Source organism: Tamandua tetradactyla, chromosome 14 (assembly GCF_023851605.1).
Source record: "Tamandua tetradactyla isolate mTamTet1 chromosome 14, mTamTet1.pri, whole genome shotgun sequence".
NCBI lineage: Eukaryota > Metazoa > Chordata > Mammalia > Pilosa > Myrmecophagidae > Tamandua > Tamandua tetradactyla.
This window is the reverse complement of record NC_135340.1, coordinates 53,951,325-53,964,268: the sequence shown is the minus strand read 5'-3', so window position 1 is coordinate 53,964,268 and position 12,944 is coordinate 53,951,325. Positions and strand designations below refer to the sequence as shown.

The 12,944-nt window shown below is 36.1% G+C and overlaps 1 pseudogene; it reads right to left on the bottom strand.

Moving 5' to 3' along the window:
- Positions 1 to 11,140: 11,140 nt before the first annotated feature.
- On the bottom strand, positions 11,141 to 12,944 carry LOC143655117 (integral membrane protein GPR180-like; annotated as a pseudogene).

Below are 12,944 nucleotides of genomic sequence, written 5' to 3'. Positions count from 1 at the left end.
GCCTTAGAACTGTAAACTTGCAACTTAATAAATTCCCCTTTCTATAAGCCATTCCATTTCTGATATATTGCATTCTGGCAGCTTGCAAACTGTAGCAGCTAGTAGTAAAAACCTAAAAATGTGGAATTAAAACCCATACCAAACTCTGAAATCTGTTCTACAACTAATTGTTGCAATGTACTTTGAAATTTATTGCTTTTTTGTATATCTTATTTTTCACACAAAAGAAAAAAAAGTCAATTATGATGGTAAGTGCAGTTATATGATGATATTATGAACTATCGATTGTACACTTTGGATGATTATATGGTATGCGAATATATATCAATAAAAATAAACTAATAATTAATTTTTAAAAAACAATGTAGTACTTGTACTAAAAGATACATCAATGAAACAGAACAGTTATCCCCTAGTATTAGTTTTCTATAGCCACTGTAACAATTTACCACAAACTCAGTGGCTTAAAACAGTAAAAATGTCTTCTCTCATAGTTCTGGAGGTCAGAATTCCAAAATGGGTTTCACTGGGCTAAAATCAGGGTGTCATAGAGAGGCTGGAAGGAACTGCCTGAGAATATAGAGGTGTGTTCCAGTAGCCATGTTTCTTGATGATGATTGTATAATGATATAGCTTTCACAATGTGACTGTGTGATTGTGAAAACCTTGTGTGTGATGCTCCTTTTATCTAACTTGTCAACAGACGAGTAGAACATATGGAATAAAAATAAATAATAGGGGGAACAAATGTTAAAATAAATTTGGTTTGAAATGCTAGTGATCAATGAAAGGGAGGGGTAAGGGGTATGACATGTATAATCTTTATTTTTTCTGTTATCGTTTTATTTCTTTTTCTGTTGTCTTTTTATTTCTTTTTCTGATTTGATGCAAATGTTCTAAGAAATGATGAATATAAAACTAAGTGATGATATTGCGAATTACTGATTATATATGTAGAACGGAATGATCACACGTTAATGTTTTAGTTAGTTTGTTGTAAAATTTTTTTAATAAATTAATTTTAAAAAATCAGAGTGTCAGAAGGGTTGAGTTCCTTCTGAAGGTTCTAGGGGAAAATCTGCTTCCTTGTCTTTTCTACTTTCTGGAGGCTGCCTGCATTCCTTGGCCTGTAGACCCTTCCTCTGTCTTCAAAGCCAACCTCACTCTGATCTCTGTTTATATCGTAACACTCCTTAGCTGATTCTGATCCTCTGTCTGCGTTTTATAAGGACCCTTGTGATTTTTACTAGGCCCACTGGAGGATACAGGTGCTCTCTCCATCTGCAAAGTTTGTGGTCTTTTGCCATGTAAAGTAACATATTTACCAGTTTGGGGCATGAGAACGTGGATATCTCTTGGATGGGGGGTATTCTGCATAACACCCAGAAATAGACACACATAGATAGAGAACTCTAGTATATGATATTAAATCTTACGCTTAGATCAGCGTGAATTTCCAGATGGATCATGGTGCATGTATCCAGTGGTCTAGTACAGAAGAAGAAGAAGAAAGAAGGAAGAAGGAAGAAGGAGGAAGGAGGAGGAGGAGGAGGAGGAGGAGAAGAAGAAGAAGAAGAAGAATGGATGCATTGGAAGCTCTTTTTTGTATTGATCTGAATTTATCAAAATATGTGGTTCGGTTAAAAAAAGGAAAATCATGAACAATGTACAATGATGTGCTATTATTTGTGTAAGAAAAAGGAAGAGGGAAGAACTATATATACATATTCACATCTACTTGCAGACGTGCTTGCTTTTTTATGCAAGGATATTTTTGGAAGAATAGACAAGAAATTGGTAATGTTGGTTGCCTCCAAGAAAAGAAACTTAGTGGTGGAGTGTGGAAGTGGAAGAGAAACTTTTTACTTTCCTTCTGGTCTTTACTGAATTTTGTACCTTGTGATTGTATTACCCATTTTAAAACTTTAAAAAATAATACAGAGTTAAGTCTGTACTTAACTCCCCCCATGTACTACTCTCCTTCCTTCCTGCCTTTTGTCCTCCCTCCCTCTTGGCCTTCCTCTCTCCTCTCTATCTTCCTTCCTCTCTATCTCCCTCCCTCTCTCCTCTTTCCTCTCTTCTCTCTCTTTCTTTCTTTCATCAGGGAAAGCTATTTCATGTCAGTATCCTTTACACCAAGAGTAGGTATCCTTTTTTCTTTTTCTTTTTTTTTTAATTTTTTTAATTAATTATTTATTTATTTTTATGCATGGGCAGGCACTGGGAATCGAACCCGGGTCCTCTGGCATGGCAGGCAAGCATTCTTGCCTGCTGAGCCACCGTGGCCCGCCCTTTTTTTCTTTTTTTTTTTTGCATGGGCAGACACGGGGAATCGAACCCGGGTCTCTGGCATGGCAGGCAGGAACTCTGCCTGTTGAGCCATGGTGGCCGGCCCCCATCGTGGCCGGCCCCCATCGTGGCCCGCCCCCACCGTGGCCCGCCCAATAGGTATCCTTTTACCAGTAAAGCTGAAGCTGGGTCTTTGTGAAGGTGTATCTGAGTATGTAGATGGACATACCTGAGTTCATTTGGTCTTGGTGTTGATTTCTAAGAACTGCTCTGCTCTTACTTTGGCTGTCTGGCTACTTAAAGTCCTCACCCCTTTCGCTGAGATGTAGGGACTTTCACACCCAAGCCTAAAGCTTCTGGACAATGAGAGAAGGTATAATAGATGCTGGAGAGGCAGCTATAACATTCACAGTATTAATAAGTAAATTCTCCTGCTGCGTACAAGAAATGTGCCTGTTTTTTCTTCTTTTAAGGAAAGAATAATTTGATTGTTTACTTACACAACACTGTAAACCTAGAGAAAATGTTTAACAAGAGAAATTTAGAAACTGTTAACATTGTAATTCAGTAAATTGTTTCATGCAAACAAATTATTTCATGTCTCTAACTGAGAAGCTCTTGAAAATGTTGGGAACAGCATGTGATGGTTCATTTAAAATATCTATATAGCTATTCTGTAAACCTTGTGCTTGATTCTCTTATGATTCTCTGGGGATAAGAAAGTTATGTTGGTTTTAATTAACAGTGTAACACTGTGACAAAAAAAAAAAAGCATCTAAGTTTATATACCATTCAGCATATGTGCTGGTTTGAAAGGATGTATGTCCCCTAGAAAAGCCGTGTTTTAATCAAAATCCCATTTCATAAAGGCAGAATAGTCCCTGAATAATCCCTATTCAATACTGTATGTTTGAAACTGTAATCAGATCATCTTCCTGGAGATGTGATTAAATCAAGAGTGGTTGTTAAAATGAATTAGGTGAAGACATGTCTCCATCCATTTGGGTGGGTCTTGATAAATTTCTGGAGTCCTATAAAAGAAGAAGCGTTTTGGAAAATGGGAGATTTGGAGAGCAGAGAATGCTGCAATACCACAAAGCAGAGAGTCCACAAGCCAGCGACCTTTGGAGATGAAGAAGGAAAATGCCTCCCGGGGAAGTCAGGAGAGAAAGCTAGCAGGTGATGCTGTGTTCGCCACATGCCCTTCCAGCTGAGAAAGAAGCCCTGACTGTGTTTGTCATGTGCTCTTCCACTTGAGAGAGAAACCCTGAACTTCATCAGTCTTCTTGAACCAAGGTATCTTTCCCTGGATGCCTTTGATTGGACATTTCTATAGACTTGTTTTAATTGGGACATTTTCTCAGCCTTAGGACTGTAAACTAGCAACCTATTAAATTCCCTTTTTAAAAGCCATTCTGTTTCTGGTATATTGCATTCCGGCAGCTAGCAAACTAGACCAGCATGACATTGTAAGAGTTCTAGAAAGCAAATGGAGATACATAAGCGCCTGACTTAAGAGAAACAGATGAAGGAGGACAAGCGAACAAGAAATGCATTGCAGAAAGGCTTTTGTTGTTGAAAAGGAAGTAAAAATGATCTACAAGGCCCTGATATAGTCTGAAGATATAGGTGGTTTTTGGCATAAAGGGCATAGATCATAGAAGAGTTAAAATTCCTAAGAAGACAAACCAATTTTAAGAATGCTGCACATTGAGGCAATGGTCATTTGGACCAAGGAGGTTAAATAACTATCTGATGGAGCAAAGAGTTCTGGACTCAGAGAAACTGGTGCTGCAGATGGCAGAGAGGGCGGAGGTTAGAACTCAAAGAGATTGAACAGTTTAAGGAGGAGCTCAAAGAGGCCAGAGAGCCAGAACCAAGCATTCCAATAAAGCCCAACTTCAAATGCTGTTGTTGTTGGAGTGGGGTTTGAGGGTATGGAGGTGGGTGTGGGGTGTGGTGTAAGGGGCACGGTGTTGAGCAGGTGAAAGCAGAGGTTGGAGAGCCATCTTCGCTCTGCAGTAGGCTGGAGAAGATAGATCTTGTTTTTCACTAAATGGCAGTATGCTATGTCAAGAGAGGCTGTACCTGAAACACAGTGCTTTTAGGCTTGGCAAAGTTTATTTCCATGTGCAAGTGTGTCCTAGATGCCTCAGAGCCATTTTCTACTCTGCCATACCCTTGGTTCTGGGGAAGTGACTAGTGCTCCTCAGAGACAGAAGTTCTTGTGCCCATCAGACTGTGAATAGACTCTAAGACTTGACATGATAGATCTTCACTTATACTTCAGCATTTCTCTTTTTATTTTTATTTTTATTTTTTTTGCCCATGCAGCCAGAGGCCTTTGGAGATGACCTCATTTTTTTGGAACTAAAGAATATTTGTGGAATGGTCCAGTGAGGACAAGAAGTCTCATTCCTATGAAGTAACTGCTTGCAAATGTCCCTAGTTTTTGAATGTTAACTAAAAAGTTTCCTCATGTCCCTTTCCTGCCCCCTATCTGCTGGGCTTTGGCAACCACTGACATCCTTTCTAGGATTTTAATAAGTGAAATCTGATAGTAATTTTTTGTCTCTGGCTTCTTTTACTTAGCTTGAAGCTTAGATACATCCAAGTTGTTGCTTATATCAGTAGTTTGTTCCTTTTTATTGGTGAGTAGTATGTTCATTGTATGAATATACCACAATTTGTTTATCCATTCACCAACTGAGAGATATTTAGGTTATTTCTAGTTTTGATTTATTATGAAGAAAGTTGTTATGAACATTAACAGTATAAGACTTTGTGTGGACATATAGATTCACTTCTCTTGGGTAAATACATAGGAATGGAATTGCTGGACCATTTGGTAAATATATGTTTAACTGTATAAGAAGCTACCAAACTGTTTTTAAAAAGCAGTTGTACTGTTTTGCATCTCTACCTGCAATATATGAGAGTTCCAGTTGCTCCACATCATAACTTACATTTATATTGTCTATCTTTTAAATTTAGTCATGTTTGTCTGTAGGTAGTGGTATCTAGTGGTTTTAATTTAAAAATTCTTTACTGGTTAATGATGTTGAGTATCTGTTCAAATATTTTGCCTATTTTAAAAGAGTTGTTAATCTCATTATTAAATGGTAAGAGTTTTTCATTTATTCTGAATACAAGTCCTTTATCAGGTAAATGTTTTGTAAATATTTTCTCCCAGACTGTGGTTTGTCTTTACATTTTCTTAGCAGTGTCATTTGAAGGACAAAAGCACATTTGATAATTTAAATTTTTTTAAAATAGATAACATCAATTTTTGAGGAATTTTACTTTTTCTTTCCTTCTTAAAAAATCTTTGCCTAACCAAAGATCACTGAGATTTTTCTCCTACTTTTTCTTCTAGAAGTCTTATACATTTGGTTTATACATTTAAGTCTATGATCTATTTCAAGTTAATTTTTTTTTCAAGTTAATTTTTTATGATGTGTGAGGGGAAAGATCAACGTACAATTCTTTACATATATATCTCCAGTTGTTTCAGCACATTTGCTGAAAAGATTATTCTTTTCTATTGGAAATGTCTTGCCACCTTTGTTGAAAATTTATTAGTCATATAACTGTGGGTCTATTTTTGGAACCTTTATTCTGTTCCTTTGGTCCATAAGTTTATTTTCATGGCAATTTCATACTGTCTTGATTATCAAGGCTTTATAGTAAGTCCTGAGATCAGATAGTGTAAATTCTCCAACCTTGTTCTTTATAATTGCTTTGGCTATTCTAAGTTCGTTGCATTTCTATATAAATTTTAAAATTAGTTTGTAGGTTCTACAGAAAAGTGCCAGGGAATTTGATTTGGCTTTTGTATAATCTATAGATCAATTTGGGGAGAACTGACTTTAAAAAAAAACATTTTATTTAGAAACGGTTACAGACTCACAGGAAGTTGCAAAAATGAGAGAGTCCTTTGAACGTTCACCCAGCTCCCTCCAGTGGTAATATCTTATATAACTTTAGTACGGTGTCAAAACCAGGAAATTAACATCAATGCAACACTGTCAACTGGAATACAGACCTTATTCAGTTTCACCATTTTACATGCATTCATTTGTGTGTGTGTATATCCCATGTATAGATTAGTGTAACCACAACCACAATCAAGATACAGGACTCTTAGATAACCACAGAGTGATGATTCCATTGTGCTACAGCTTTACAGGCTTGTGCAGCCCACTGTTCCTTTCCCCTCACAAACAGCAGTCTGTTCTCCACCTCTATAATTTTGTCATATTTAGAACGTTATATAAATGGAATTATAAGGCATGTAAACTTTTTATATTGGCTTTTTTTTCACTCAGCATAATGCCCTTGAGACCCATCTGTGCTGCTGGATCGTAATTCCTTCCTTTTGATTGCTGAATAGTATTCCATTCTACGATGTACCACCACATTAAAGAAAAATTGAGCTGTTTTCAGTTTTTGGTCTTTTAAGAATAAAGCTACTATGAACATTTTTGTACTGATTTTTGTATGAACATCAATTTTTATTTCTCCGGGATATATGCCTAAGAGTGCATTTGCCGGATCAAATGACAAATGTTATATTTACTTTTATAAAAACCCACCAAACTATTTTCCAGAGTGGCTGGACCATTTTACATTCCAACCAGCAATGCATGAGAGACCCAGTTTCTCTGTAGCATCATCAACATTTGGCTTTAGCATTGTTTCTCATTTTACCCACTCTCATAGATGATAGTGATAGTTACGGTTTAATTTGCATTTCTCAACCAACTAATGGTGTTGAACATCTTTTCATGTGCTTATTTGACATCTGTATATCTTTGATAAAATGTCTGCTCATACTTTTTGCCAATTTTCTAATTGGATTGTTGTTTTTTTAACTGTTGAGTTTTAAGAACACTTCATATATCATAGATACAAGTTCTCTGTAAGATATGTGGTTTGCAAATATTTTTCTCCCAATCTGTAGCTTATCTTTTTATCCTCTTAACAGTGTCTTTTGCAGAATATACTTTCAAAATTTTGATGAAGTCTAATTTATCAAATTTTTTTCTTTTATGGATCTTGCTTTTGGTGTCATGTCTAAGAATTCTTCACTTAGCTCTGGTTCTCAAAGATTTTCTCCTATATTTTCTTCTAAATGTTTTATATTGCTATGCTTTACATTTAAATCTATAATCAACTTTGAATTATTTTATGTATAAGGTGTGAAGTTTAGGTTGAGATTCTTTTTTTTTTTTTTGCCTATGCCTGTCCAATTGCTGCAGCACCTTTTGCTGAAAAGACTATCTTTCTTCCATTGAATTACTTTTTTATTCCTTTGCAGAAAAAATAGTTGACTGTACTAGGGAGGGGGTAGTTTTATTTCTAGATTCTCTACTCTATCTCTCCACCAATAACGTGATCACTGTAACCATTTAGTAAGTTGGTTTTTGTTTGTTTGGTTTTTTTTGGTGCATGGTCTGTAAATTCAACCTGGGTCTCCCACATGGTTATAGTAAGTCTTAAAATTGGGTAGAGTGATTCCTCCAACTTTTTTTTTTTTTATTAGCTTTAGCTATTCTAGTTCCTTTGTCTTTCCATATAAATTTTAGAGTGAGCTTGCATGCATCTACAAAAAAACAATAGCGGGGCTAGATAAAGGGTATGGGGGAGTTTGGGTTTTATTTTTTACTCTTATTTCTGTTTTGGAGTAATGAAAATTTTCTAAAATGGATTATGGGGGTGTATGCACAACTGTGTGATGATACTGTGAGCTAGTGATTGTGTACTTTTGATGACTTGTGTGTTGTGTGAATATATTTCAATAAAATTGGGCAAAGATGTAAAGAACCTTAGGTAGGAATTGTATTAAACCTATAGATCTATTTGGGGAAAACTGACACCTTTACTTAATTGGGTATTCCGATCCATGAGCACATAATGACCCTCCATTTATTTAGATCTTATTTATTTCATCAACATTTTGTAATTTTCACCATATAGAGCCTATACAGGTTTTGTTAGGTTTATGTCTAAGTATTTTATTTTGGGGGAGCAATTGTAAATGGTATTATCTTAAATATTTGGTTTCCAGTTTTGTTGCTTCTGTATAGAAATATAATTGATCATATATGTTGATCTTGTATCCTGCAGCCTTGCCAATCTCACATATTAGTCCTAGAAGGATTTTTTTTGGATTTCTTGGGATTTTCTACATAGACATTATGTCATCTGTAAAAGGGAAAGTTTTTTTTGGGGGGGAATTTTTAAAAAATTTATTTATTAATTAAAAAAATAAAAAAACAAAATAAAACAACATATATAATCAGTAATTCACAATAGCATCACTTAGTTGCATATTCATCATTTCTTAGAACATTTGCATTAATTCAGAAAAAGAAATAAAAAGACAACAGAAAAAGAAATAAAATGAACACAGGAAAGAAAAAAAAAAGATTATACCTACCATACCCCTTACCCCTTGCTTTTATTGATCATTAGCATTTAAACTAAATTTATTTTAGCATTTGTTCCCCCTATTATTTATTTTTATTCCATATGTTCTACTCCTTTGTTGACAAGGAAGATAAAAGGAGCATCAGACGCAAGGTTTTCACAATCACACAGTCACTTCGTGACAGCTGTATCATTATTCGATCATCCTCAAGAAACATGGCTACTGGAACACAGCTCTACATTTTCAGGCAGTTCCTTCCAGCTTCTCCATAACATCTTGAATAACAAGATGATATCTACTTGATGCATAAAAAAGGGAAAGTTTTATTTCTTGTTTTCTAGTGCCTTTTATTTCCTTTTCTTGCTTTATTGTGCTGAGTTGTCTAGTACTATGTTGAATAAGACTGGCTAGAGCAGACATACTTGTCTTCTTCATTTTAAGAGGAAAGCATTCAATACTTCACCATTAAGTAAGATGCATTCTTTGGCTTTTTGGAGATACTCTTTGTCAACTTGAAATACTCCTTGTTTGCTGAGAGTTTTTAATCATAAATGGGTATTGAATGTTTTTCTGCATCAATTGACATGATCATATAATTTTTCATCTTTTCCGTATTGACATATTAGAATATATTGATTTATTTTCAAATATTGAACTAGCAATATCACAAATACTGTAGTTCTTACATAAATTTTGCTTTGCTGTGGTGTATAATTCTTTTCATAAATTACTGAATTCAATTTGCTAACATTTTGTGGAGGATATTTACATTTATGCTCATGAGGTATATTGGTCTATACTCTTGTATTTTAGATGTCATTGTCTTTGGAATCAGGATAAAACTAGCCTCGTAAAATGAATTGACAAATGTCCTAATTTCTGGAGGAGATTGTATAGAATTGGTGGTAATTCTTTAAATGTTTGGTAGAATTCTCTAGTGAAAACTTTTGGGCCTTTTTTGGGGGAAGTTTTAAACTATGAATAAACATCTCTAATAATTATGACTATTCAGAATATCTGTTTCACTTGGGATATTGGATAGCGTGCTAGTTTGAAATTGTTATGTACATCAAAAAGCCATGCTTTAACTAGGACTCAGTCTTGGGGGCGGGGGAGCAAACATTTCTTTTCAATCCTGATTCAATATAGAGTGGAAACCCTGATTAGATTATCTCCAGAGAGATGTGGCACACCCAATTGTGGGTGTGACATTTTATTAGATAGAGATGTGACTCTGCCCATTTAAGGTGGGCCTTGATTAATTTAATAGAGTCCTTTAAAATGGAAAAATTTTGGAGAAAGCTCAGAGCTGATGCAGACACTTGGAGAACAGTTGCTTCAGAGCTGACAGAGCCAACAAGAGACCCAGATGTTTGGAGATGCAGGGCCTAATGGACATCTCCATGTGTCTTCCCATGAGATACTAAGCAAGCCAGAACCCAGAGTTGTGTCTCGGAGGAGCTAAGTGAAGGCCCACAGATGCCAAGTGAGGAACCCTCACAGGATTAGGAGGCTGAAAGCAACAAAGCTTAGGAGCAAGGGACCAGCAGATGAAGCCACATGACTACCAGATTGACAGAGGTGTTCCAGATGGCATCAGACTTTCTTGAGTAAAGGTAACCTCTTGTTGGTACCTTAATTTGGATGTTTTCAGGACCTTAAAACTGCAAACTGGCAACTTAATAAATTTCCCTTGTAAAAGCCATTCTATTTCTGGTATATTGCATTTCAGCAGCTTTAACAAGTAGTTTGTGGGCTCTGAGGAATTGGTCCATTTACTCTAAGTTGTCAAATTTATGTATATAGAGTTGTTCATTGTATTCCCTTAATATCCGCTAATGTCTATAAGATCTGTAGCGATATCTCCTGTTTAATTCCTGATATTTGTAATTTGTGTGTGTCTGATTTTGTAAATCCTGCTAGAAGTTTATCAAATTTATTGATAAATTTGATATCAAACTGATTATTTGGAAGTGTATTTTGTTTCCTTGATTTTCTCCATTTTATTTTCAATTTCCTTGATTTATTCTCTTTATTATTTTTCTGTCTTTGCTTTGGGTTTATTTTGCATTTCTCTTTCTAGTTTCTTGAGGTGGGAACTTAGATTATTGAGAACTTTCCTCTTTTTTAAACAATTAGTGCTATAAACTTCCCTCACAGCACTGCTTTAAGTACATTCCATTTATTTTAGATATGCTGTATTTAAGATTCATTCTGATTAATGTATTTTTATTGTAATAAGTATATTTCAAAACATTTCATTTATTACCTTTCTTCAGTTTGGTACTTCTTAAATGCAATTATATTAAAAACATGCTCTTCTTTCTCTGTTCAATTTCATACAAATGTATGGAAAAGTCTATATTTGGTTCTTATTGTACTCTATTAATTCACTTTTCCTTGAAACAAAATCAAGTATCAGAAATAAGGCTGACTTTTATGTCCAGATGATATGGTCAGTGGTAGTGTGACTGAGGAAAGTGAAGAAACTTCCCAGTACAGACTGTGGGGTAGAAAGTCTGTAGAGAATAACCATGGAAACAGACGGGTAATGGATAACACCTATTATAATAACCTTATCTCTTCTGTAGTCACTAAAGATGAAGGAAAAAACCCAAAAACTAGAGAAATGCATGCAAGATCTAGATGGTATAAAACCGACAAGATACAGCCTCTGGCAAATGTGATGTAGAACTCCCTTTTTAGTGTACTTCTTTCCACTATGATGATCTGGTGGAGCCTACAGCCCAGTGATAATGCTAGGCTGTTTTAGTCTGCCAAAGCTGCCAGAATGCAACATACCAGAGATGGATTGGCTTTTAATAAAAGGGGATTTATTTAGTTAAAAACATATAGTTCTTCAGAGGAAAGGCAGTTAACTTTCAATTAAGGTTCTTTCTTACATGGGAAGGCACAGGGCGATCTTTGCTGACCTTCTCTCCAGGCCTCTGGGTTCCAACAACTTTCCCTGAGCTAATTCCTTTCTGCATCTCCAAAGGCCTGGGCTGAGCTGCGAGTGCTGAGATGAGGTATGCTGAGCTGCTTGGGCTGTGCTACGTAGACATCACTCATTTAGGCTTCCAGCCAATTAAATCTAACATTATTCATTACAGCAGGCACGCCCCCTAGCCAACTGCAGATGTAATCAGCAACAGATGAGCTTCACATGCCATTGGTTCATGTCCACAACACAAAACTAGACATCTTCACCTGGCCAAGTTGACACCTGAACCTAACTACCATATAGGCAAATTCTTAAAACAATTAGAAGGATCCCTGTTAAGTTGTTGTGTGAATAGTAGGTGTGATGACTACTATCTTCAAACTGTTCCCAAAGCAACAAAATACTGTGTTAGGACAATGAATACAGAAATGCTAATGGATGCAGTAGAATCCCACTGGAGAAGTCTTCTCTGAGACTTTTTTATTCTATTGTCCAACCCCATGCATAGACTCAGAAGTAGGTAAAGCATTTGAATTTGGGAAACAATGTCAAAAAATTCTGCCAAACTTCCTATAAAATTTACCCCTATTCCATCTTTGGAGTAACTGGTGAAACGAATGTAATTCGCTAAGGCTAAACCACCCCATAATAGCAATGCAATTGTCAGAACCTTTAAAACCATGTGCATGGGTTCTCCTTTCTTAATAGCCTGCTAAATTGATTGAGCATAAATGCAAGCAATCACAAAGTACAGTAGGACTAAAGGAAAAAAGAACTCATGTAACCCAGATTCTCCAACACTAAAATGATCAAATGGATTCTCTTCAGCATCTGGATTTAGTAACATCAGTTCAAATGAAATAGCTTCCACCTGAGAATTTTCAGTCGTCTTTGCATGTATATTTTTGTGCATAAAACATGTGCCATGTTTGTGGATATGGAATCTGGGACACTGTTAGATAATGTTTAGTGTGATTCATGGTCATTGCCAATTGAGTTTTGGATATTTTTTGCTACAACTATAGCCAGGACTACTTTCCTGCAGCTGTAGCCATTCCTGGGATGGAACAGGAAGAGTTTCACTCTTTTCCAACTGCTGCTGCTATGTTCTTGATTCTGACACACATGGTCACTGTGGAACTCGAAGAGGCCAATACTCCAGCTACGAGCAATTCGGACCTCAGTGCTGCTGAAGCTGCCCAGCAGGGATTTACCCTGGCAGCCTTGCAGCCACCAGCAGCACATGAGGGCCACAGCCAGCAACCGCAGTACCCCCAT